The following is a 26,999-nucleotide window of genomic DNA, read 5'->3' on the forward strand; positions in this document are numbered from 1 at the left end:
ATGAGTAATGTCATACCCGGGCTAGGTCTTCTCTAAGCATTGGCAAAGCCCTCCAGGGTCTAGCCCTCACCTGTCTCTCCAGCGTCACTGTCCAGGCCTCTTTGTGTGCCTTTGTTCCAACCATATTGAAATACTCAGCTTTGCAAACATGCCAGATTGTTTCAGGTTGCCATGTTTTTGTTCATATTACTCTCTCTGCCTTTCCCTCCCCTGGGACTGCCAGGGAACACCCTCCTCCTCATTCAAGACCCAGCTATTATAAAGTATTTCCTGATCCATCCCTCGGTAGAACTGATGATTCCTTCCTTGGTGTCCCCAGTACATCTTGTTTGAATTCTATTAAAGGATCTGTAATACTTTATTGAATTATTGGTTTACATAGATGCCTTCCCTATTAGATTGTCAACCCAACCCTCTGATACCACAGACTGTATCTCATTAATCTCCGTATTCACAGTTTACTTAAAATTGTGACCTGGCATTTAATAGATATTCAATAAATTTCTATGTAAGAATGACTGAATTAATCAATTAAGGGCTTTTTATTTAAATTGCAATAGATATTAATTCAATAAATATTTACTGGGTTCCTACCACATGCCAGATGGTGCTGGGCTAGTGTGGTGTAGCAGAATGAGCTTTGGCTTTGACAGAGCAGAATCATTATTCTTTGTCATTGATTAACTCTGTAATCTGGGCAAGTTACTTAACTTTCTAATCTTCACTATTTTCATCCATAAAAGTGGTCAGAAGGAGGTGTTATAAGAATTAAATTAAATAATATATATACAGCCACGTGTTGCTTAACGATGGGGATATGTTCTGAGAAATGTGTGGTTAGGTGATTTCGTCCTTGTGTGAACAGCACACTGGAGTGCACTAATGCAAACCTAGACAGCACAGCCTACTACACACCTAGGCTATATAATACTAATCTTATGGGACCCCTGTCATATAGGTGGTCCATTGTTGACCAAAAGGTCGTTATGCAGAGCATGACTGTATGGCATTCAGCAAGGTGTCCAGGAGCAGCCAACAGGCACTAACAAAATAGTTTCTTTCCTTTCCAAGAAGTCTCAAAGGGCTTATAGACTAGTAAAGGAGAGAGACACAAATAAATAACTCTAACATAAAATAAGGAATGCTTTCTTACTGTAATAATAACAGGTGTTCCTAGAACACTGATGAAAAAGAAATTCTGCAGAGAGAGTCTGGGAGAAGGGAACAATAGGAAAGATACAAGAAGGAAGAGTAGATAGTTGCATTCTTCTCCCCTCTTCCAAATCTTAAGCAAAGAGAAAAGCATCAACCAAAGCACAAAGCCATGCAAAGGAACCGTATATCTGGGAAACGGAAAATGGTCTGGTAAGGCTTAGAGGTAGGAGTTCACTAAAAGAGAAGCCAGAAACACTGATTGGAATTAGGTCGTGAAGGGGTTTGTAGGATGACATCTGTAGCAACTGGGAGCCACGAGAGCTGTTTAAGCAAAGGAGTGACATGAGTCAATCTATCATTTAGAAAGCTAACCCTGGCAGTAATGCGGACTACAACCTAGAGCAGGGAGAGACTAGAGGCAGAAAGCCAGTAATATGTTCACATAAACCTGTGGAACTGCTGAATCCTAATAACAAATTCACGCTTTAAAAAAGGATGGGGCGCCAAATGTCAGTATCAATCTAAATACTAGTGCTTTTTTAAAGGGACCTACTGAAGTAGAAATGCAAAGGGCTGATGTGATGGCCCCTTTAAACACCCTTCTGCAAGAACTCTGGAAAGGAGCAATAATGTCGAAATGTACTTTTCTTTCTTTTAAGATGAAGACTCTCTCATTTCATTGCCAAAACACGTGGATATAAATGTTAAAGACTTACCTTTGACAGTATCCTGGGGCAACACAAGCCCGTGAAGATGAGTCTAGACTACATTCAGTGCAAAAACCAAAACCCTGAAAAGAGAGAAAAATCACAATGAACCACACATTCATAGCAAGATGCCACAGGAAGTGGTGGAGCACAAATTCTGAATTCAGGCAGCCTGGTATAAATCTGGGCTCCTCCATGTACCAGCTATTGACTCTTGGGCCAGTGGCCTAACCCCTCAAGCCTCAGCTTCCTCATTCAACACTGGGAACAGTAACAGCATCCTCATCATAGGGTTCTTTGGAACTTTAAATGAAATACATGTAAAACACTTAGTAAAGGGCAGGGCACCAACCATATGCTCAATAAAGGCAAGTGGTTATTAAGAATGTGAACTGAAGTACTTTTTGAAGAAACACTAAAACGTATATTAAACCTTTATCATATATTTCACCTTAACTGTTCTACTAGAAAAATACCAAATTGTCTTTTCAACTTCTCCATTTGACATGAGGATGTCTTATAATCACTTCAGATTCAATATGTCCCACACTGTACTCTTCATCCCCTGCCAGACCTCACTCTCCCGTCTCCACTGTCTTAATCAAGGGTACCATCCTCCATCCAGTTGTTGGGTCAGAACCTCAGATTCATCCTGGATTTCTCACCCTACCCCAGTCCCCTCACAGCCCATCAGCAGTCCGGTCATTTCTGCTTCCAGTTTGTATCTCAGATCTACCCATCATTCTTCATTTTCATTGCCATGATCATTTCCTGCCTGTGGAGGCCTCTTAGCTGATCTCCCTGGGCCTACTCTGGCTCCTCCCCATTCCATTCTCAAATAATGGCTGGAATAGCCTCTTCAAAATCAAATCGGATAGTAGTCAGTTGCTAATAAATGCAGTGAGATGTTTTATTTATTCAATGATGGAATGTCTCTCTCTTTACACATGTGAAACATATATTTATATTTTTGTTAATATACATGAAATTATAGCCATTTGTTACTAGACATTTAGAGATCCCAAGCTACTCCCTTCATTTCACAATGGGAGAAACAAATGCCAGAAGGATAGTCAGCTCAAAGGTTGAACCTTTACACACGTAAAGGTGGTCAAAACACTGTTGAACAAGCCCAGCAGAAACTGGTCTGTGATTAGTGTCTGCACTGCTTCAGAAAGCTTGTCACAAGAGGAAGATGGGCATAGATGTTAGCTTAGGGCCAATCTTCCTCAGCAAAAAGAGGATTGGTAGAGGATGTTAGCTCAGGGCTAATCTTCCTCAAAAAAAAAAAAAAAAAAAAAAAGAGGGCCAGGCCCTTGGCCAAGTGGTTAAGTTCACACACTCCACTTCGGTAGCCCAGGGTTTTTCTGGTTCGGATTCTGGGCACGGACATGGCCCCACTCGTCAGGCCATGCTGAGGTGGTATCCTACATAGTACAACCAGAGGCACTCACAACTAGAATATGCAACTATGTAGTGGGAGGCTTTTGGGAGAAGAAGAAGAAAAGGAAGGAAAAAAAAGGATTGGCAACAGTTTTAAGCTCAGGTGCCAATCTTTAAAAAAAAAAAAAAGAAAGGAAGCAAGAAAGAAAAAGAAAGCTCATCACTATTTGGAAGTTGGTCCCTTAGTTTCACAACCAACTCAATGTTTCTGTCCAAGAAAGTGCATTCCATTCCCCATGGCTACGGATTGTAAATTACAGCTTTAGTCCCATATTATGTACGTCACAGTGTTTGTGGTGGTGCTTTAGTGAAACTTGAAAGCATCTTGTCGCCCTCTTATCTGTCACCACCTCTATCTTAAGCTTATTTTTTTTAACAATGTTTGAATAAATAAATCTCAGATGGAATTGTGCATGATGAGTATTAGTAATATTTTCATTATTATACCTATCCTCCTACTATACACACTGTTATCCCAGCAATCTTCCTTTCTGAAAAGCAAATCTGACCTCTGAGTATATCACTGCCAAAATCCAGTCAATTACTACCCATTACCTTTAGGGCAAAACTCAAGATCTCTCTAGCCCATCATTACTTCACATTCTATTTACATGGATTGCAGGTGCTTTCCTTGCCCACAATACATGCATAAATGTCTGCTCAGGGTCCTCTGCCTAATTCCCTTCTTCACCTGCCCCAGGTATTAGCTCCTGAAAGTTTTCTGTACCCTCCTTGGCTACACTAAGGGTGTCTCCCCGAGACATACCATACAATATTGCCAATATCCGTGAGTCTGTTTTCTTCACTCAACAGGAGCTCCCTGACAAGGACTGTCTGTCTTATACATCTTTGAATTTGGTATCAGGTAAGGAGTTCAATAAAGATAAGCTGAATGGAAGTAATCCTGTGTGATCTCAATAACTCAGTACTTCAATGTGGATGTTTCTCATTAAAAGGCCCTGGTGGGGCCGGCCCCATGGCTGAGTGGTTAAGTTCACGCGCTCCACTTTGGCAGCCCAGGGTTTCACCGGTTCAGATCCTGGGCATGGACATGGCACCGTTCATCAGGCCATGCTGAGGTGGTGTCCCACATGCCACAACTAGAGGGACCCACAACTAAAAATATACAACTATGTAACGGGGGGATTTGGGGAGCAAAAGCAGGAAAAAAAAAAAAGGCCCTGGGGATGGTTGAAGAAGCTAGCTGCAACTTCCAAGACGGGTCTGGCCCTCACGGAGGATGTGAGCTGTGTGGTTAGGTGTGACCCTCAGTAGCTCACAGAAAGACTGGATTCTTTAATTTTTTGTCAATCGCAGACTATCAAGATAACAATGCTAATTTTCAGTTCTCTATTTTGATTAGTTTCTGCCCAGGCTGAACATGCCTTCTTCTCTAGACTTAGCAGCAGTCTAAATTTTGTACCAGCTTTAGAAAGTAGCCCATTACTACTACATACCTTGTTAACAGATGAGCTGAGGACACAGTGGCCAGCTCAGTCCTTTGCCTGCTTGGCAGTTGGTCCCAAACACTCGCTGACGTTCAGCAAGAGAAAAGGAGTTAAAGCAGACGATGGGCAGGCAAAGGAAACTCGGCAGTTTTCCAAGTACTCTGGAAACCAGTTTTTACAGAACAGCCTCATTACTTTCTCTGCAGGGCTGTGAACCTCTGTGTCAGATGCACTTGTACTCAAGATAAGCATAAAATTTAATTCTAAAATCAACAACTGAAATTACCTAGTTGAAGTTATCTACAGCACTATTTTCCTTTTAAGGTATGAGTAAGGGCAAATTCCTTCAAAACATCATTTTGAAATGGTCAGAGCTACACTAATCCGACCATCTGATCACGTATAGCTGCTGCAGTAAACTATTTGAACCACTCCAGTTTTCTCTGTTCTCTTGCAGTGTAACCAGACCAGTCCTGAAATTCATACAGAGGGTGGGACTGTTCAGTGGATCTTGGAAGAAACCAACCCCAGGCCCTGCTAAACTGCAGGCAGACTTCAAGAGTTCCTCCACAGCCAAGGACCTAACTAAACTCACAGGATGTCATTAGAACTGAGTCTTTCCTAGAGAATATGGCGAGTTGAAAGAGATACCTATTCAGTAAACTATATTTACTTTATTAATATAGGTTTTAATTTTCAAGCCTGATTATTTAGCATGATTCTTTTCAATTTAATTTTAATTCTCATTTCAAAAAATTCAAGCAATATGGATCAGGCCCTTTACCACCTTCCTCTCTCTTCCCACCCCAGTCTTCCCAGGACTCACCATTGTTAACTGTTTGATACTCAGCACAATTCTTGGGATGCAGACTATAAAGAATATACTATAAGCTTTTAATTGAGTCACAAATAACCCTTAAAATCCTGATTGCCTATGTCATTGGCAATAGGCCTAACTTCAAGCAAGATGTCCGGAAGAGACGTCTTAAGCGAAGCGCCAGATGTGAGGGAGGAGCAAAACACCCGCACCAAGGCTGGGAAAGTCCTCTCAGGAGGCCAGCACAGACAAGAAGACTTTGGGTAGACAGGAGGGTACCACAAGTCCTACTCTATAAGTGGGGCACCCAGCCCAGAAGGGCAAGGAGGAATTTATTTAATTAAGTAATGCAAATAATACTATCAAATGCCCAAGGAGCACAGGTGGAGGGAACTCTGCTACAGGCAGATGGGTTTACATAGCCACCAATACACAAAAGTTATTGTTGTTCCAAGATCTGGAAAGTCTATCTTTGCGGTTTCAGGTCACTTCTACTTCAGTTGAACGCTTTAGAAATTCTAGAAAAATATTCCAGTCTGCCCATTTCTAAAAACATCCCCTTTAATCCTAAATTCTCCTCAAGGTTTGTGTCCTCCCTCCCCTCTTTCCTTTCCTAGTCAAGCTTCTTAAAAAAGTTTTTCTTTGTGGTCTCAATGTCCTTATCTCTCATTCACCTATTAGTCATTGCAATTTATTTCTTCCCCTGTCAATCCTAGTTGTCAAATACGATGGATATTACTGTTTTGCTTTAACCTCTCTTTGGCATTTAAAATCAGAATGACCTGAAACTCCTGTCATTTGGGAGCTCCTTTCCTATCTTGATATCAAGGATACTACAGATCCAGCCATTGGACCAGGGCACCTTGTTTTACTTCCTGGTCTCTTGGCTGCGTCTGGGTCCTCCTGTCTCCCCAGGTTTGCAGCCAGCCCAAGGCCTTTGCCAATACTGTTGATTTTCAGATTCCCATCATGGGCAGGGTGGTGCTGGTTGAGGAGTTGCTGCTTCTGGACATGGGCGGTTGGGGAACAGGAGTTGTGGCGAGGGAACCAAACTCAACTGCTGGCTTCAAGGATTGAGCCTAGTTCTGAAGCCCAAACTGACATGGAACACGTTTAGTCCCTTTACCCCACAGAAGGGGCCAAATTCATTACTTTTACTACCTCTTAGACCATTTCTTTGCAGTCTCTTTTGCTGGATGGTCTCTCTGCTTGTTCTTTCATCACTGGTATGTTCCTCAGGAGTTTATCCGCCCTCTCTCCTTTTATTATACACACATGTCTTTATCCTCTCCCACAGATTTCACTACGACCTATATCTTGATGACTCCCAAACCTCTCCCTAGTGCTGACCTTTCTTACAATCTTCAGAGCCATCTAGACAACTGCCTAACATCAGTGGACTTCTCCACCTCATGTTCCACAGGTCCCTAAAACGCCTCGTAACTAAAACCAAAATAATCCTTCCCAAAACTGTGTTCTTCTCCTTCTGCCTCACTTGAGAAAACTATCATCCCACTCAAATAAAAAATCTGGGACCATCATCAGCATCTTCCTTGTACCAAACTCTGTCAATTCTAATCCTGAAATACTTCAGTATGTTCTTCCTTCCCTATTCCTACTCCCATTGCCTTAGTTCTAGCACAGTTTCTCACCAGATTTATTCCAATTGTTTCTTTAATTGGTTTTCTTACCCTCAAGACCCACCCCACCCCTACCGCCATTAGAATTACCTTTATAAAGTGCAAACCCACATTGCCTTTCAATGTGTCTCAACCATTTTCAAGATAAAATCCAATTCCCACTGTGTGGTATACAAGACCTGGTACCTGTTCACCTCTCAGCTACATCTCACAAAACCACCATTGCTTTCAGTTTCCCTTAAGCACCACAAGGTTTCATGTGCCTGTGACTTTGTATGTGCTGTTTCCACTTGGATTGACTTTCTACTTGCATGGCAAATTTCTTCTTAGCTTTTAGGATGCAGGCTTAGGGAAAACTTTTCTATAAAGTCTTTCTTGATTCCTCTCTTGCTTCAAGTGGTCTGGATGGGTCCGTCCTCTGAGTTAGCAATTGTACTTGGTATTCCTAGGCTTGTTTATGCTGTAAACATAACATAACTAGGTCATAAGCTTCCTGAAGGCAGGGTCTAAGTCTTATTTATCCCTCTATCATCATCATCTAAAACAGTGTAGTTAGTACAAAGGACATTCCAATAAACTCTTATGGAATAAACACATACATTTTGGGGAAAAGAAATAAAGTCAATTCAATACAGTATTCTTAGTTTACTGAAATAAGGATACTGCTTATCAGTTATAACGGTATATCCAGGGTCACAATACAGACTCCATTCATTCATTCATTCAGTGAATGAGCCCCCTGCCAAGCATGCTCTGTTCTAGAAACACCATGGTGAAGTAATGCTAGGCACTCATGGCAGTGTGCTACTTGCTTGGGACCCCCAGAAATCCAGGGAGAAGCTATGAAGGAAACTTTGGGACTAATAGCAGGACCCTGGCAATAAATATGTCAATTTATTCTTACATCTTGTAAGTCAGGGAGGGTTCCCTAAGAAAAACAAACTCGGTCTGAAACAGCAACGAAGAAAAAGACATGTGCCTCACCCGCAGCTACTCATCCAGTTTGGTCAACTAACTAATGCCCTCTAGCTTAGTCCAGAACAATTCATCAATTCTTTAACAGAAAGGGCTTCAGAAAGCGAGGCTACCTTCTGAAGACCTAAACACAACTGCAAGGCGGGGGCGGGGATGGTAGGGAATAATGACTGCCAGCGACAAGCACCAGAACCGCAGAGGCAGCTACTGAAACAGCAGATTCAACTCAACCAGCTTTACCGAATGAATGCTTACTAAGCACCCAGCACTACACTCGGCATTTTCAGAGCAAGGGCCTGTGGGCAGGTCTTACTGCCACTGTTGGTCACATAAGAATTAAACAGACTAACATGTTCAGCTTTCGTACTCAATTTATTGACGACCTATGATCAAAAGCTTTTATTCTTTTTCCACATTGTGTATTAATTTTATATTTTTTTTAATCAAATAGCAATTTCTATTAAGGTTGTCCACAAAATTTTAAGTTCATATTGGTTCTCCAATAAGCCAGTGAGTTAGGGAAATTTTAATATTGATATTGAAGATAATAATAATATGAATAATCATTAACAACTGTTCATGCTGTGCTCAGCAATACATATCATGGACATCTCAAAAAAACCCTCATTTAAGATATGATCCCTGTCCTTGGAAGTCTTACACTATTGATAAGGAGAAGTAAACTAGCACACAAGCAGTTCCACAAAAACTAAGCACTAAGCTGTGTGGTGCAGAAGTTTAGAGAATGCAGAGAAAACAGCGGGCTAGACAATCTGTGCAGCCTTCAGAGAGAAACTAGAACTCCAACTGGAATCAACAGGATTTCAAGCAGTGATTCTCAAATTTTTTGGTCTCAGGATCTCTTTTCATTCTTAAAAATTGTTAAAGACCCCCAAGGAGCTTTTGTTTATGTGGGTTATAATGATCGATATTTGCCGTATTAAAAATTAAGACTATGAAAAATTTAAAATATCTATGTATAAATATTCATTTAAAAGGACTAATAGTAAATGATCACATGTTAACATTTTCAAATTAAAAATAGCATTTTAAAGGAAAAAAAACTTGAGAAAAGTGCCATGTTTTACATTTCTGCAAATATCTTTAATGTCTGGCTACAGAGACGACAGCTGCAACCCCATATCTGCTTTTGCATTCAATCTTTTGCAGGATCGCATGTCATGCAGCCTCTGGAAAACTCCACTGCACACTCAGGAGAGAATGAGTTTAAAGGGTATATATCATCTTAGTATTATTAAAACAGTTGTGACCTCATGGACCCCCTGAAAGGGTCTGGATCGGGTGGGGAGGGATCCTCAGACAATCCTTTGGGCAATCATTAATTTTAAAAGAGAAAGAAAATGGTATAAGCAAGGGCTGGGCAGGAAGGAAGTGTGTGGCTCGAGAGCCATAACTTCCACGTTCGCAACACTAACTCCTAACATCTTGGCTACAACCAAGCCTACCTCCACTGTGAACCTCAGAGACAGAAACGGCAGGGCAGGGTGGGGCTCTGCGTGACGGCGGGACAAGGCGCCTCTCCCTCACCATGCGGGGTGTGTGTGCAGGCGGGAGAGGCTCTACTTTCCCCGGCAACATTCCCTGGAGGCCACGTCAGGTTTTCCTCTCTGGCGCCTACACTGTGCTCTCCTCCTAAAGCTGTAAATGGCTCACAAGAAACTGCCTTGCCATGGCTTCCCGAGGCTGTGTTTACTAACTGCAAAATCATCTCACTGCTACAGTCACAAATTCTTCAGACATTTCTTGATCCGGCTGTCTTAAAAAGCAGATTTAACATCAGCCACGTAGCCAGTTTTTCCTTGCCAATAATCATGTGAGTTTGCTCTCCCGTTCCTGTGCATCTTGCGCGCTGTAAAAACAGTTCCTGGAGCATCATCTGTCATGGATCTAGTTGCCATAAACTGAAAACATTTTCTTCATATTTTGTGGCACAAACTAAAAGCATTCTGGATGCGGTTTGCATACAGTCCATGCCTGGCCAAAAAAGAGGTTTAAATATATGGATAGACAGAGAGAGGGGGGTGGCCATGACCATGGTTAAACTGTTTCATCATCAATGTTCTATAGTGAATATTTTTTAATTTAAAATTTTACCATGGTTAATGTTCTAAAACTATCCTGCACTAAGTACAATTGTTCGTTTTACGTGGCAAGCTTTAAGTTGTCTAACGGTATCTGACAGCTGAGAGAAGCACTGATGAAACAGAGGATTCTTTTTTGATCTGTTAAATAAAAAAAATAGAAAAAATAGAAAGAATCCACGAATCTATATAGTTTTTCAGTCTTTTTTATTTTCTTTTTTTTAGTAAACATATTTATTAAGGCCTCTTTACAGAACAGAATAGATCATTTTGAAGTCAAAGTGAAACTAAAACTTAAAGAGATTTCTGCTTCTGGGAATGGTAAACTAGGTAATTCAGACCAACTCTCCTGTGGAGGACAGCCAGAAAACATGGACAAAATAGAGAAAATATCTTGAAGGCAGAGGGGCACTAACAAGTTAATGAAAAATTACCAGATACAAAAATCAATTCCAGGTAAAGGATATACCCAAATGTGAAAGATAAATAATAAACCTTTTAGAAGATAATATGGGATAATGTTTCCATAACCAAGGGGTAGGGAAGGATTTCTTAAGCACGACACAAAAAGCACCTATTATTAAAATACAGATAAATCTGACTACATGAAAATTCAGAATTTTTGTTCATCAAAAGATATTCTCAAGAAAATGAAAAAGCAGGCAACATAAAACCAATAAAGGGCTCACGCTGAAAATGACAAAGAGTTCTAACAAGTTTTTAAAAAACAAGCCAGATAACGCAACAGGAAAATGGGTAAGAGGCTAGACGAGACATGTCACCAAACAAACAAAAACTACATTATCTAAAAGACCAATAAACATATGAAAAGGTGTCGTCTCAATAGTAAGTGAGAGAAATATAAAAGAAAACCATAATGGAAAATACAAAAGAAAATCATAATTATATACCATTATATACCAGAATGGCTAAAAATTTAAGTCTGATAAGTATCGCCACGGATCAGGAACAATAGGAACTCTTGTATACTGCTTGTGTCAATGTAAATTGTTATATGGAATACAGTTTCCATTATTCTTCTACAGTTAAAGGTGGACACATTTCATGATCCAGTAATTCCACTCCCAGGTATAAACCCAGCAGAATTCACAGACATGCATACCAAAAGACATAAACAAAAATAATCAGAGCAGTACTATTCATAATGGCCCCTACCTGGGAACAACCCAAATATGCTCAATAGTAGAATGGATAAATATATTCTGGCATTGGGGCCGGCCCCATGGCCAAGTGGTTAAGTTCATGCGCTCTGCTGACGCGGCCCAGGGTTTCACCAGTTCGAATCCTGAGCACAGATATGGCACTGCTCATCAAGCCATGCTGAGGTGGCATCCCACATGCCACAACTAGAATGACCCACAACTAAAAATATACAACTATGTACCGGGAGGCTTTGGGAGAAAAAGGAAAAGTAAAAAAATCTTAAAAAAAAAAAAAAATATATATATTCTGGCACATTCATAAAATGGAATATCAAACAGCAATGAAAATGAAGGAACAGCCACACATAACATGGATGGATCTTGCAAATATAATGACCAGATACAAAAAAATATACAGCAAGTGATTCTGTATTCAAAATCAGCCAAAACTATAATGTTTAGAGGCACATGGGTGGTAAAGGAGAAAGGAAAGAAAGAAATCAGAAGAGTGGTTACCTGTAGGTGGGAGGGGAGGGACTACGACTGGCAAAGGTCACTAAGAAAGAGCTACTGGGTCCCTACAATGTCCTATTCCTTGAGCTCAGAGGTGGTTACTTTAAAATAATCATTAAGTTTTACATTTGTGTTTTATGCAGTTTTCTGATAGTGTGATATATTTTACAATAAGAATGAAAGCAAAACAGAAGTAAAATTAATACAAAGGGAAAAGTGGTATCTTTGTATAATTTTAAAAATTAGATCACAGAACCCAAATTCCTTAGATGGCATCTGGCCCTTCATTATCCAGCCCTGTCTCTCTAGTCTCATTTCTTGCCACCCACCTTTCCTACACGTAGTCTGCCAGACTTGCTCTCAACCCTGTGCTTTCTCTACCTTTACTTGGGATACTTCTCTATCTAGAAAACCATGCAGGCATATCCTAATCATCCTTCTGCCGGACTAAGTACAAACTGTCATTCAAGACACAGCCTGGGTGTCATCTCCTGTGAGAAACCTTTTCAGGAGACAGACTCTAGAACCACACTGCCTGGTTCAAATTCCAGATCTGCCATTTACTGGTTGTGTGACCTTTGTCAAGTTACCAAACTTAGTTTTATAGCTTCCTCATGTGTAAAACGGGATAAAAACATTACCTGCCTCACTGTGTTGTTGCGAAGATTAAATGAGCAGATGTATGCAATGTGCTTGGAACATGCCTGGGAAAAAGTAAGCACTAAGTATTAGCTGTTATTATTGTCTATTATTGGCTACTATTATTACCTAGTATTATTATTAACTAGGTATTAGCTATTATTAGTATCAATACACTCTGATAGCTTTGCCCCTATCCCCTGAAGCCCGTCCACATCAGATACCCTTCCTCTGCGTTCCCATGGCTCAGTATTATAGTTTGTTTTCTTGTACACAGCACTTATGGATAGCTAATTCCTTGAGAGCAGGAACTAAATCTTTCACGTCTCAATCGCCAACATCTAGCACAGTGCCAGGCATGCAATAGATGCTCAGTGAAGGCCTGTGGAATGAACAAGCCACAAAGACTCCAAACACGGATCGCCATCACATGTAAGAGCGGTCCTTCAGTGTTGCCGTATCCTGTGTGTACACCACAAACTGGAAGCATGGTCTTGATAAGATTCCTACAGCAATTACCTCAGAATATGGGTGTATACTCCCTCTGGTAGCAACCAAAGAGGGACAAGTAATAATACTTGTCCTACCTACCTAACATGAGGCTACGCTGAGGCTCAAAAGATGACTACGATAATACTTTTTTAAAGTGTGAAGCTCTACTACATGAAGTTTTGTTGCCTCAGTGAAACAACAGGATTATTGTTGAATTCAAGTCTGGAGAAGCCTTCAAAGCGCAATAAGGAATTAATATCATGTAAAAATGCAATCTGATATGGTCTAAGAAAAGATTTTTATTTTAGGGTTAAAATACCTTGCAATGAAATTTCCTGATTCTCTCATTTAGTTATTGACAATTTATAGAATGTCAAAACAAACATTTGTATATGTAAATGTTCACAGCAGCATTATTCATAATAGACAAAAAGTGGAAACAACCCAAATGTCCATCAACTGGCGAATGGACAAACAAACTGTGGTACCTCCACTCAGTGGAAAACTACTCAGTGATAAAAAGGAACCAACTACTGATACATAGTACATCGTGGGTGAACCTCAAAAACACACTCAGAGAAAGAAGCCATCTGTGAAAGACCATATATTGTAGCATTCCTTACATGAAATGTTCAGAAAAGGCAAATCTAGAGAGACAGAAAGCAAATTAGTAGTTGCCTGGAGATGGGAATGGGTACAAGGATTGACAGCAAATGGGCATGAAGGGTCTCTTTGGACTGATGGAAATGTTCTAAAATTGGGTTTGATGATGATTACACAACTGTGTAAGTTTACTAAAAATGTTTCAATTGTATACCTAAAATGGGTGAATTTTATGCTATGTAAATTATACCTCAATAAAGTTGTTTTTTGAAAACACAAATATTTGGCACTTGTTTACAGCTAGCTATAATTCCCACATCTTTAAACTCTCATCCACACATGGGGTCAAATAACACAAGAATAAAGCATAACAAGAAAAATCAGTTTTTAGAAATAAAAAATAAAAATATGTCATGTACTAAATATCTTAAAAACCCAACGTGTCATCTATACTTATTCTCTAGGAGCAACAAACAATGATCTTGATAAACAGGCTTTCACTGTCATTTGTTTATTTCATCCCACCTGTGCGAACATACAGTCTGGTTTCATCTGCATTTATAATTGCAAACACGAATATTTGGCATAATGCCCCCCCCTGCTTTTATGGCCAAACAGCAAGCACAAAAAAGTCTATACAGAAAGCATAGTATCTAAGGAGATAAAGAGAATAATGACATACATTCAATAAACAGGATTTCTAAGGTAGAGTTTAAACTAACCTTTATAAATTGACAGTTCTTTATACAAATGTACTTCAGATTAAATTCTACAACAAGCCCTAAAATGCTATCCAAATTAGTTTGCTGAACTGGAATTGTTAAATTGGATAGTGCTTAAAGTAGGTCACTGGCTCGTGCTTGAAAGTATTTGGTAATGCAGAGATCTACTTGCAAAGTCATTTGTCATAATGAGATTTGACTTAGACAAAACAAGAGAAACCACACTGGTTGGGTGTCAACCGTCAGTTGTATTTTATGCAAATGAATCTCATTTTAGATTTATCTCACTGCAGACTCTTGAACAGGGAAATAACAAGATGAAAGAAGTATTTTCTGAAGAGTAAATCCGGTGGCAATGTTTAGAAAAATGCCTCTTTTGCTTCCTATCCCTTTGTCCCTCACGTCTACTCAGTCTCCAAAGACCACTCACCTTTCTTTTGATATGTCTTTCATGTGTATTCCTTTCTCTCCACTTCTACTCTCATCACTATAATCCTAATTTGTGTCAGGAGGCATTAAAGAACAGGAAAACTGGGAAAAGAAGCCAAACTAGAGACCATTAGAAAAATCTAAGATGGAAGTGAAGAGGACTTGGTCTCAAGCAGCGGTTCTCAAAGTGTGGTCCCCAGACTAGCAGCATCAGCACCTCCTGGGAACTTTCTGGAAATGCAAATTCTCAGGCTTTACCCAGACCTACTGAATCAGAAACTCTGGGGGCAGGACCAGCAATCTGTTTTTAACTAACCCTCCAGGTGATTCTGATGTAGGCTAAAGTTGGAGAACTAGTGGTTTAGAGAGAAGCAGAAGAGGAAGGAATGGGCCAAGATGAGAAGAGAATTTGGGGACCTGCTAAAAATCCCATCACAATGTCCCTCCAATCTCCAACCCAACCTATCCAAAAAGAACTCTTCTCCAAACCTGCTCTTCCAAGTATTACTCATTTCTGATATCATAACCCTCTACAGTGCTAACATTCAATCTCCCTTCCCACCAGTCCTCATCTAATATACTAATCTTGGTGACTCCACGGTTGGGGCTCTAGGCAGCCAAGAAAAGAAATGCAATATATATGGGAAATTATGATTAAAAAAAAAAAGGCCCTTCAAATCAGTGGAGAAAAGATGAATTATTCAATAAATGGTTTTGGAGTAACTGGCTAGTCATTGTGGGAGTGGAGATTAGAAACCTATATTCTTTACTCTTTACATCTTACTCCATACACCAAAATAAAATTCCAGGCAAATCAAACACCTTAATTAAAAACCAAAAGGAATATGAAAGTAGTAGACAAAATTATCATAAAAATATTTTTATAATTTCCAATTGGGGAAGGTCTTCCTAAAAGAATAATAATTTCACCCATAAAGCATAAAATAACTTACTAATAAAGTTTACTATATAGAAATCTAAAACTTTTCTATGGCCAATCAAATGATCATAAAATAAAAAGACATACTAGAAAAATATTTGTAATGCATAACAGGTAAAGAGTTCTGTCATATTGTTAAGAAAAAGATGAATAAACCTGGCAGATAATTGGAAAGAGGAAAAGAGTTCACAATTCACAAAAAGAAGAAATATAGAGAATAAAAACATAAACAATATTTTTTTAAAATTCTTTTTTTACCTAGCAAATTGCAAAGTTTAAGAAGATTGACAATGCCCAGATATGGAGACAGTGGCACCATCATATACTGACGGTAGGCTATAAAGTGTCTTTCTACAGAATAATACAACACCACCCAACAAAATGTAAAATATGCATTTCTTTCACACAGTAATTCCACTTCTAAGAATGAATTCTACCAAAAATACTCACAAGCGTACAAATGTATTTGTATAAAGATATTCATTGCTACTGGTGAGGCACCATATGTAATCCTGAACAACCTAATGTCAACCACTCAGGGAATGGTAATAGAAATAAGAGAATATTATGCAGCCATTAAAAAGAAGGAGGCAAAAGTAACATGGAAGATGTTTACAACATCTTGTTTGGTTAAAATAAAAGAAGTGTCACAAAACATTATGTATAGTTTAATACATACATACATATGAAACATATAGATTAATACTGTATGTTGGGGCCGGCCCGGTGGTACAGCGGTTAAGTGCACACGTTCTGCTTCAGCAGCCTGGGGTTCACTAGTTCAGATCCCGGGTGCAGACATGGCGCTGCTTGGCAAAAGCCATGCTGTGGTAGGCATCCCACATATAAAGTAGAGGAAGATGGGCACGGATGTTAGCTCAGGGCCAGTCTTCCTCAAAAAAAAAAAACTGTATATATAATATATACAATGTATAATATATTATATGCTAGAATGAAAATATAGGGAGAAAAGTCTGGCAAGATATACAACCACCTTTAAAAAAAGGTACCGTTGAGGAGCGGGATGGGGGGATTTTCCATTTTCTACTTCATAAACTTCAAATTATTTACAAAGAATATGAATTGCTCTTATAATAAAAATAAATCTGATCACGTCATTCCTTTGTTCAAAAAGTTCTAAAGCCTCCCAGCCCACAGAGAATACAGTCCACACTGCTCAGTCAGAGGTAAGGATGGTCCAGCTATGTCGCCTGGCACCCCACCCACCACCAGGGTGAACTCCTCTGATGAGGCAGGTTGGGAAGGGGTATCTGTCCCCTGTTCTGCATTGTGTCCCTCCTGAAGCCTAGCACCACATGGCCAAAAGTGGTCACCTCTGACAACTTTTTCTGCCATTATCAAAGCTTTTATTGTGATGGAACACATTGGAATAGCATTCTAACTTGTTCTTTTCAGAACAATGTTGACAGAGCTGCTCAAATAAATTAATAGATTCCTTCAATTGCTTTTGTGGGAAAATAAGTTCACATGCCAATCTTTGGGCTGATCAATACAATCCCACCACTGAAAACCAAAATCTAATATGTTTTTTGGCTAATAAATATCAAGAAATAATGTTTTATTTTTCTCGTTTTTCATAGCCATTTTTTGGCATACATCCGGCATCCTATGTAACACGTGAATACAAAGTTTACAATTGTTCAGGAGCAAGGGAAGAGTGGGAGAAGACATGAGAGGTGGAGCCAGTTTTGTGATCTCTCTGGCTGGGTTGTAATGGAGGTCCCACCAAGTACTCAGACACCATCCTGATCAAGTTCCACTACTCACCACACAATCCCAAACTCACTCAAGCTGTCAAGGCACAGCAATATCACACCATCTCTGTGTCAGTGCAAGTTTGACCCAGGGTTCAAGTAATAGATACAGAATGTCTCTGCAAGAAATTTGGATGCTTCCAAAAAAATATGATGCTATGCTTGAGTGACAGAACCTCTTCTCTGCTCATCCATAACAGCAAGGGCTTCTTAGACTTTACTGGGTAATATCTGAGCTTGATTCTAACCCACTCCTTATGGTTGACAGTCCTCATAGACCTCCTGAGAAAGAACTGACCATTTCAGTAGTACCCTGTGTCTAAAGATCTGGAATCTGAAGTCTCATAAAATTTTTGCCATGATCAGGCACTTAGTGGTTGACTATTTATTACGGACACCAATGTGTTCAATATAAGACAGACAGTGCTTTCCAAAGTCAGGAAGGTAGGCATGTTTATATGTTTCTAAGACAATCAACTTAATAAAATACAGACTCATGGGGTCAGGAATGAGAGGGGTGCTGTGGACCCAGAGTGCATGGAAGGCCCAGGCTAGAATCACAAGCTCAGTTACCTGGTGACAACATGGATGAACCAGTGTAACAGTCAATCACATCTGCCTTCAGCCTGTAGTTTATAGGTTATCGTACTCGTGACTTTTTGTTCTGACGTCCATCTCCCCTATCAACTATGAGAGGAACGGAGTACCTTACTCATATTTGTATTCACAGGACTTGGCACAGAGCAGGTAGCCAGTAAACATTTGCTAAATTAATGAAGCATATGCTTTAAGGAATTATACATCACACAATAAAGGGGCATATGGCAAAAGCTGGTAGTTGCCTACACTTCCTACTGCAATCCAGATTTGGTTGGGAGTAACTCTGTACTCAGCTGGATTTCCCAACCTGTCTTATGGACAGAGGTGGCCATGTGTCCCAGCTCTGGTCAATAAGAGGCACATCATTAGATGAGGTCCACCTTTTGTACACCACTCTTCCGCCTTCTTCCTGGGGCTGGGGTGTGGTGGTGTTGCGGGCGAAGCAGAGAAATGACTTTGCCACTATCAAGAGAGACACATCTAAGGATGGATAGAAGGAATCTGAGACATTAACACCTCTGTAGAGTGACTGCACCAGTCTTTGATTACTTACTTCTCAATTTTATGTTGTTTAAGAGAAAATAAATCTCTATTTGGTTAAAGAAAAGTTGGATTTTCCATTACCTGTAGTCCAATTCATTCCTAATTGATAAGTGTACATAGCAGTAGGAGGAAGAATTGAGGGTACTTCAATAATCCAAAGAACAAAAATTTTATCCTAATAACTGAATAAGTATACTTTTCTTCTTCTTTGTGGTAATGCAACTGTAAAGATTTCTAGAGTGCGTGATATCATTAAATGACAGCACTCTAGCTAGCAGCTCAATAATGATTTGAGATGATCTAACCAAATCAAAATGTTTGGAAAGAGTGTTGATGCTTATAAGCACCAACACATATTGCAGTATCATCAGCAATAAGACCAACTAAAACAGATCAACTCCAAGATCACATGAAATTAGCAATAATCTCCTCTCAACTACATGGAAGTGGTAATTAAAACCCAAAGTGGGAGAGAAAATCGAAAGCATTTCAAAAAACACCTGCAGAAGAATGCTACGATTCTAGCTGCATATTAAACTTCTGCTTTGTCAAATATGTTCTACATTCAACATCTGGCCTTTCCACAGCTAGTGCCTACCAATCCAACGTTAAAAAAACACTGTTTGTTTAAGTAACAGCCACTGAGAAATTTTAATCCCTTTCAAGGGCAGTTCAGTTGTAGTTCGCATCCACTTCTGAAGAAATCAAAGTAAAACAGCTATCTTAACCTTTGCTATTTTACACACAAAACTCTCCAGCCAGGGGTAACTCATATTTAATTCTTGATTTCAGAAGACTTCCATTAAGTTCCCCTTCAAACTGTTCGTTTTTAGTATTTCTCATATATTTTGTATATTTTCTCTTAGACTTAATGAGTATTTGCTATCAAAATATGGTATTTCATCAATTCTGAGATACACAACTTTTTCTTTACATGTTAACATCTTTGGGGGCCAGCCTGGTGGCGCAGCGGTTAAGTGCGCACGTTCCGCTTTGGTGGCCCAGGGTTCACTGGTTCGGATCCCGGGTGCGGACATGGCACCACTTGTCAAGCCATGCTGTGGTAGGCATCCCACATATAAAGCAGAGGAAGATGGGCACGGATGTTAGCTCAGGGCCAGTCTTCCTCAGCAAAAAGAGGAGGATTGGCAGCAGATGTTAGCTCAGGGCTGATCTTCCTCAAAAAAAAAAAATCTCTGAAATCCAGATAGGTTTTAAAATTAATGCCATCTTATATCTTACAATTAATTTGCAGCATTCTTTCTTTCTTAATGGAGCATAAAATAATGGTATGGCTTACAATTTATGGCATCTTAAGTTGAATAAAATATGATAGTAGTAACCCCTAACATTTATTGAATGCATACTATGTGCCAGTCACAATGCTTTACATGTAATAACTCATCTACTCATTAAAACAACCCATGAAGAAGGCACTACTGTAATCCCATTTCAGAGAGAAGGAAACTGAAGCCAAGAGCTTAAATAACATAGTCACTGGCAGTAGAACTCAAACTGACTCCAAAGCTTAAGCTCTTACTATCGTGTCATAACTGAAAGCTCAAAAGCACTCTCCTATTTTCCTCCATTCATCATAAAAATGGTCTTTGTTTGAAAATGTTTTGATTTTGTCATCACTCTTGAAAGATGGTTTTTTCTTTTGGCACTTTGACAACAGCACTCTGTCTTGTGTCTTTCACTGCTGCTAACGAGAAGTCAGTTATCGGTCTGTGGTCTGAGAGCAGTCTGCTTTCTCTCTCTGCCCACTATTAAGACCTTATATTTGCCAAAGTGTCTAGGGCATATTGTCTTTCTTCATCCTGCTTGTACTTACTAATTCAGAGGAGTCAAGTCTTTCATCAATTTTGGAAAATCTCAATCATTATCTCTTCGAATACTGCCTCTCTCTCAATTTTTCTATTATCTCCTACTAGAACTCTGATGAGATGTTAGACCTTCTTAGTCTATCTTCCATGCACCTTAATCTTTCTTTTATATGTTTTCTTTGTCCTCTCTGGGTTTCAGGCAATTTCTTTAGCTCTATCTTCTAGTTCATTACTTCTCTTCATATGTATCTAATCTGCTGTTGTCAATTAACTACTAAGTTCAATAATCATGTTCCTCATTTCTGAAAAGGTTCTTTTTCAAATATACCTGGTTATTATTATTTTTTAAAACAGCTACTGAGATAGCTCTATAGCGACTCACAGCAGTTGAAAAACTCACCCTTGACATACAAGACTTTCAACCCAGCTATTTCTGATGGTCTCAATTACCTACTTACACTATTAATATCTGCTTTCCTTTCTTTAAAGATTTAAGTATTTTTATTTTATGTTCAGTTTCCAATCATTGCAATATTGTAGTCTTTTCAAATCAGATGATTCTTGCTGCTTCTGCTGACTCACTCATTGTGGCTCGCTTCCTAAGTGTTTCGTGATTTTTCATTACAGGCTTCTGTTCTGTGGAATTTTATTTGTGGGACTTCTTTGAGTCCTAAGTAGGGTATTTTTTTCTTCTAAGAATATTTGTGTTGCTCTGGTAGGTTCCTGAAGGCACTACTAACCCAAGAACAATTTAAAGTAAATTAGCCTGAGTTTTTTGTTATACAGACAGGACAAATTCAAGTCCCACATCCATACGTGGGCCAGTTTATGGTTATGAATTTTCACGGGAGATTTAAAAAAAATTTACTATGGAAAACTTTAAACACATAAGTAGACAGAATATATAATGAACCTTCATGTGCTCATCATCATCGTAAATGACTGTCAACTCCTGGACAACACTGTTTCATCTACATCCAACCCACATCTGTCTCCCTGCCTCTGCATTAGTTTCAAAGCAAATCCATTTCATTGAGAAATACATCAGTAATTATTTATTTTTTTTAAGGTTTTTTTGTTTTTTGAGGAAGATTAGTCCTGAGCTAACTGCTGCCAATCCTCCTCTTTTTGCTGAGGAAGACTGGCCCTGAGCTAACATCTGTGCCCATCTTCCTCTACTTTATATGTGGGATACCTACAACAGTATGAATGCCAAGCAGTGCCATCTCCGCACCCGGGATCCAGACCGGCGAACCCCAGGCCGATGAAGCGGAACGTGCACACTTAACTGCTGTACCACTGGGCCCACCCAGTATTTATTTTTAATATATAAAGACTGTTAAAAATTCACAATACCACTATTACACTTAAAAATATTAATAATAATCCCAATACCAGCAAGTAACAGTGAGTATTTAAATTTCCAATTGGCACATAAACGTATACAAGGTTTTGTTTGCTTTGATATGCTTTTTTTCCTTTCCAACTTATTTGTTGAAGAAACCAGGTGGTTTGTCCTGCAGAGTTTCCCACAGTCTGGAGTTTTCTTACTGGACCCCCATGGTGGTATTTAACATGTTGCTCTGTCTTCTGTAATTCCTATAAATTAGATCTAGAAGCCAGATCAATTTGTATAGGAAAAGGAAGATATATGCTTAATGTAGTACCTGCAAATGGTAACCAAAAAGGTTTTACTTTTTAAAGTATCATTATGAACTCATAAATTTTTCAGTCAATGTTTTTATTGGTATTCAAATAGTCTCATCACTGGCCAAAGGAAGTCTCTTCATGCGTGCTCTTGAGTCTTTTTGATGTGAGTCTTGTCATAGTCTTTGATGACTTCCTTGCTATATGGTATAACAAGAAATTCTAGGTTTATCTTGTATTAATTCCTGCTGCAGGCCTAAATCAGCTATCCAAGGAATCCTGCTTCTTTTTAGTGAGAATTGGTATTTCAAGACCATAATTTGGGCACTAGGGTTACTTACGTACTGCTAACGGGCTGGTCATTGTTTCTAGGCCTTTTCACTGGAATGAGTTAGCAGGTGTTTTTATTGTTTGTTTGGGGTTGTTTTTTTTAAAAGATTGGCACCTAAGCTAACAACTGTTGCCAATCTTCTTCTTTTTTTTTTCCCCTGCTTCTTCTCCCCAAATCCCCCCAATACATAGTTGTGTATTTTAGTTGTGGGTCCTTCTACTTGTGGCATGTGGGATGCCACCTCAACATGGCCTTGTGAGCAGTGCCATGTCTGCGCCCAGGATCCAAACCCAGGAAACCCTGGGCTGTGGAAGCAGAGCACGCGAACTTAACCACTTGGCCACAGAGCCGGCCCCTGTTTGTTTTTTTTAAAGACAAAATATATCAAGAGTTTACTGAAACTTCAAATTCAAAATCAAGTTAATCAAGAGAATGAGAAGACAAGCCACAGAATAAGAGAAAATATTTGCAAAAGACATATCTGATAAAGGACTGTTATCCAAAATATACAAAGAACTCTTAAAACTCAACAGTAAGAAAATGAACCCAATTAAAAAATGGACAAAAGATGTGAACAAGACACCTCACCAAAGACAACACACAGATGGCAAATAAGCATATGAAAAGATGCTCAACGTTCTATGTCAATAGGGAATCACAAATTAAACAACAAGATATCACGACACATCTTAGAACGGCCAAAAACTACAACACTGACAACACCAAATGCTAACAAGGATGTGGGGCAACAGGAATGCTCATTCATGGCTGGTGGGAATGCAATACAGTACAGCCACTTTGGAAGATGGTTTGGCAGTTTCTTACAAAACTAAATATAATCTGGGGCCGGCCCGGTGGCGCAGTGGTTAAGTGCGCACGTTCCGCTTCAGCGGCCTGGGGTTCGCTGGTTTGGATCCCGGGTGCGGACATGGCACTGCTTGGCACGTCATGCTGTGGCAGGCGTCCTGAATATAAAGAAGAGGAAGATGGGCATGGATGTCAGCTCAGGGCCAGTCTTCCTCAGCAAAAACAGGAGGATTGGGGGCTGGCCCCGTGGCCGAGTGGTTAAGTTCGCGCGCTCCGCTGCAGGCGGCCCAGTGTTTCGTTGGTTCGAATCCTGGGCGCGGACATGGCACTGCTCATCAAACCACGCTGAGGCAGCGTCCCACATGCCACAACTAGAAGGACCCACAACGAAGAATATACAACTATGTACTGGGGGGCTTTGGGGAGAAAAAGGAAAAAAATAAAATCTTTAAAAAAAAAAAAAAAGAGGAGGATTGGTAGTAGTTACCTTAGGGCTAGTCTTCCTCAAAAAAAACCCAAAGCAACTAAATATAATCTTACAATCTAGCAATTGCACTCAAATATTTATCCAAAGGAATTTGAAATTTATATCCACACAAAAACCTACACACTGATGTTTACAGCAACTTTATTCATAATCGCCAAAACTTGGAAGCAAGTAAGATGTCCTTTAGTAAGCGAATGGATAAACTGGAACATCCAGAAAATGGAATATTATTCAGTGCTAAAAAGAAATGAGCTATCAAGTCATGAAAAAACATGGAGGAAACATCGATGCATATTACTAAGTGAAAGAAGCCAATCTGAAAAGGCCACATACGGTATGATTCCAACTATATGACATTTTGGAAAACACAAAACTATGGAGGTAGTAAAAAGATCAGAGGTTGCCAGGGACTCTTGGGGAGGTAGAAACAAATCGGGGGAGCACAGAGGATTTTTAAGGCAGTGAAACTATTCTGTACAATACCATAATGGTGGATACTTCTTATTATACATTTGTCAAAACCCACAGAATGTACAACAACCAAGAATGAACCCTAACGTAAACTCGATTTTGGGTGATAATGATGTGTCAATATAGCTTCATCAGTTGTAACAAATGTTTCACTCTGGCGCAGGATGTGGATGGTGGGGGTGGCTGGGGGATGGGGCAGGAGGTATATAGGAACTCTGTACTTTCTGCTCAATTTTACTGTGAACCCAAAACTGCTCTAAAAAATAAAGTCTATTAAAAAAATCAGGGGCTGGGGGGCTGGCCCCGTGGCCGAGTGGTTAAGTTCGCGCGCTCCGCTGCAGGCGGCCCAGTGTTTCGTTGGTTCGAATCCTGGGCGCGGACATGGAACTGCTCGTCAAACCATGCTGAGGCAGCATCCCACATGCCACAACTAGAAGGATCCACAATGAACAATATACAACTATGTACCGGGGGCTTTGGGGAGAAAAAAGAAAAAAATAAAATCTTTAAAAAAAATTAAAAATAAATAAAAAATTTAAAAATTTAAAAAAGCAGGGGCTGGCCCAGTGGCGTAGTGGTTAAGTTTGCACATTCACTTCGCCAGTCGGGGTTTGCAGGTTTGGATCCCAGGTGTGGAACTACACAGGCTCATCAAGGCATGCTGTGGCAGTGTCCCACATACAAAATAGAGGAAGATTGTCCAGAGGTTAGCCCAGGGACAATCTCCCTCAAACAAAAAGAGGAAGACTGGCAACAGATGTTGGCTCAGGGCCAATCTTCCCCACCCAAAAAAGAAAAAAAATCAGGGTTTTAAGTAACCTCTTTTATTTTATATCTGTATCTCCTTTCACCCATGTTGAGAATTTGGGTCTCAACAACAGTGGAAATAATAAAATATCACATAATTACTCATTTGCTTTATCTGACAATACACACATGCCAACAATCTCAGAATAGTAATACTGACACAATCACCAATAGTATATGGGTACAGTTGAAGGGTTTTGTTGTTGTTGCTGTTGCTATTTCTTGCAGTTCTTTTTTTGACCTGCTCCGTTTCCGATCTGGGCCGGTTCATCCCTCCTTAGGCAACCTGGTGGTTCCCCGGTCCCGGGAGGTCACCATGTTGATGCTTAACTTCATGCAGACACCCTGTCAGCATAGCACCCAGCAGCCCAGAACTCCCAGGCTCAAGGGCTCCTCCTGCCTCAGCCTCTCAAATCAACAAATAAGCTACAGTCAGAGCAGTCTAGCTCCATTCCTGTCCTCTTGACCCTATTTCCCTTCTTTCCCCTCTCACAGTCAATCACTTTTTAAGCTTTTATGATTTATTCTTCCATTTAAAAAAATATAAACTGCAAATACTGACACCAAAGTATGCTAGAAACCCTGGCATTCACAGTGAATGGAAGAACAGAGTACAAAGACCACTGGTTTTGAGGTTAGAAGACTTAGTGTCCAGTTACTGTTTCACTACTTATTAGTTGACCTTAAGGAATAGTCTGATTTTTCAGAGCTTCAGTAGTCTTTTCTACATTATGAGGAAAGTAATAAATATCTACCTTATGTCGTCGCCGTGAGAATCAGATGAGACACAAAAAGCTTTTAAAGGTACAACTGTATATGGGTACATCCTTGCAATAAAGGTTTCTGAAGCTTAGCCCAAAATAATTCCGTTTATAATAAAAATCTCTTTCACTCTTAGGTACAAAGTAAGCAGGAATAATTTTTAAACTATTCCTTTATTAAGGAAGGACCCTTAAGAAGCAGGGGGAGAAGCTCAACTCAGACGAAAAGTTCCCAGCATTCTCCCAGGAGGAGGACCAAGGGGTCCTGGGAAGTGTCACGTGGAAGCCTGGTCCTTAGAGTCTGGGTCAGCAACGGTTAAGCAGCTGAACTTGCAGATCTCTATGGGAGACTGAGGCCCACAGTGCCCTGCAAGACAGGCCCCGCCTACATCTATAGCTTTCTCCGCCCCTGCCTTCCTCTTCTGTCTCCAGCAAACCAGCCTTCCTCAGTACCTCCAAGGCTTCAAGCTCTTTCCTCCCTCAGTACCTTCACTCATGTTAGTCCCTTTGCCTGAAGGCTCTTGCTCCAAATGATCATCTGGCCAACGCCTACTTTTCCTTCCAATCTTGGCTTAAATGTTACTTTGTCAGAGAGGCCTTCCCTTGCCTCCCAGACTAAGTCAGATGCCCTAGTTAATCACTCTTACAGCTCCCTGTATTTTTCCTAAAAGGCGCTTCTCAGGGTTTGGTATTACATATGCAGTAACATGACTGCTTGATTGTCTTTCTCCCACTAGACAAAAAGTTCTGTGATGATCAGCATATGTTTTGCTTATTTCCTTATCCCCAGTTCCTAGGTCCATGCCTGGTGTAGAGTAGGTATTCAATAAGTATTTGTTGAATGAATCAAAGCGTCAATGAAAAGTTTAATGCATCATATATAAAACTGAACTAGATCCTGAATACTGAGAACGGAAGAAGGATCAAGTTGTTAAATATTAGGAAAATCTACATTCTAGAGCCTTCTCATAAGGGACCAATATTCCATTCCCCTCTAACTTGATTTTTTTATTTAAATATACAATCATTCAAATTGTATACTTCCCTCTCTCCATATAATAAAGTAAATTTTAGGTCAAAATATCCAGAAACAAGGCTTACTTGTGCTTGTCACAAAAACTAAGATTTTTCACTAGTGATGTTGTATAAGTTGAAG

General features: G+C 39.8%; 1 protein-coding gene across 11 annotated transcripts in view; it reads right to left on the reverse strand.

Moving 5' to 3' along the window:
- Window positions 1-26,999, reverse strand: part of TNRC6B (trinucleotide repeat containing adaptor 6B) — a 241,005-nt gene that overhangs the window by 178,800 nt on the left and 35,206 nt on the right. For 10 of the 11 annotated variants that reach the window (XM_044779371.2, XM_044779373.2, XM_044779379.2 and 7 more), the window contains one exon: window positions 1,872-1,945. The gene's annotated coding sequence lies outside the window, so the exon portion shown is untranslated. Of the gene's footprint in view, window positions 1-1,871; window positions 1,946-9,651; window positions 9,720-26,999 lie in introns of those variants that run through there. The other variant, XM_070506838.1, reaches the window with a different exon arrangement.

The sequence above is a fragment of the Equus asinus genome, chromosome 4, assembly GCF_041296235.1.
Source record: "Equus asinus isolate D_3611 breed Donkey chromosome 4, EquAss-T2T_v2, whole genome shotgun sequence".
In the NCBI taxonomy this organism is placed as follows: Eukaryota; Metazoa; Chordata; class Mammalia; order Perissodactyla; family Equidae; genus Equus; species Equus asinus.